The sequence below is a fragment of the Chionomys nivalis genome, chromosome 3, assembly GCF_950005125.1.
Source record: "Chionomys nivalis chromosome 3, mChiNiv1.1, whole genome shotgun sequence".
NCBI classification, from domain to species: domain Eukaryota; kingdom Metazoa; phylum Chordata; class Mammalia; order Rodentia; family Cricetidae; genus Chionomys; species Chionomys nivalis.
The window spans coordinates 1,035,989-1,037,570 of NC_080088.1; positions in this window are offsets into that span (position 1 = coordinate 1,035,989).

Sequence of the window (1,582 nt, forward strand, 5' to 3'; positions counted from 1 at the left end):
CTCAGGTGTTCAAACACGCGGTTCACTGAAGGTGGTGCTGTTTGTATAGTTTACAGACACTTTCTGTGTGTCTCAACCTGTAGATCATGACCTCTTTGGCAAACCTCTATTTCCAAAAATTATTTACATTATTGCTGTGGGACAATGGTCTATACCCAGTCACTTGTATTTTAAATAAATGCTGATTGGTCAGTAGCTACGCAGGAAGTAGAGGCGGGGCAATGAGAATTCTGGGAAGAGGGAAGTTTCAGTCTGCAGTCATCACCCAGACACAGAGAGGAAGCCAGACACAGAGCAAGCAAGATGTGATCACCTCACCAAAAAAGGAACCAAGCCACGTGGCTAACACAGACAAGACTTATGGGCTAATATAAGTTATAAGAGTTAATAAGGAGCCTGAGCTACTAGGCCAACCAGTTTATAATTAATGTAGACCTCTGTGTGATTTCTTTGGGACTTAATGACTGAGGGAACTGGGCAGGACAGAAAACTCAGTCAACACATTATGATTCATAACAGTACAACAATATGAAAATTACAATTATGAAGTAGCAACAAAATAATTTTATGGTTGGAGGAACCATCACAGCATGAGGAACTGTTATTAAAAGGTCACAGCATTAAAAGATTGGGAACCACTGCTTTAGTGTATCACTGTAGACTGTAGGCGGCTTTGCAGGTTTATAGCCTTGCAGCCTTGCCCCACTTCCTGTTCTCCTCTCTCTCTCTCTCTCTCTCTCTCTCTCTCTCTCTCTCTCTCCTTACTCTGTTTCACAATTGTGATAGACGTGAGTCTCAGCTTCTTGCTCTGGCTACCTGATACTACATCTTCCTCATCATCATGGACCCACCCTCTGTAACTTTAAGCCCTAATTAACTCTCTTTTTTGCACATCACTCTCAGTCATGGTTTTTATCACAGCAACAGAAAGTAAAGGATACAGCTAATGAAGTCAGATTTTCTGTCCTGAAAAAACCAAAACAAGTTTCAGAAAGTTTGGATCCTTTAGAGTAACAGAGAGGAGGCATGGCATTTATTTATCTGTTTGTATGATTCTTGTATCCAGTCTAGAGTCCGAGTAACACTTGCTGTGTAGAACTCAGCTCTGCACCATGACGACACTACTATTTACCTATTTACACAGTCCGTATGATGTAACCCTGATATCTTGTTCCCGATCACTCTGTGCTTGATTCTCCTCTGTTGGAGGCCGTGTGGGTCCAACACAGATTCCCTAACTGGACTGCAACGGACACAGCTTACACGGTCATGATGGAAGGGCAAGATCTCTCTCCAAAGATCTCTCTTTATTATCCAAACACCTTATATATCATCACATCAATTGAGCAGGAAAACACATTAGGCTGTCTCCTAGGCAACCAGGTGCCTGGGCTCAAGTCACATCCGCATCTACCTGTATGCTAGCAGTCAGGTAGGCCATGAATTAGCATCTCTATAAGACATCCTCCAAATTACAAAGGGAGGAAGCACCGAACCTCTTAACTCTTTTTTTTTTTTTTTGGGGGGGTTTTTTCGAGACAGGGTTTCTCTGTGGCTTTGGAGCCTGTCCTGGAACTAGCTC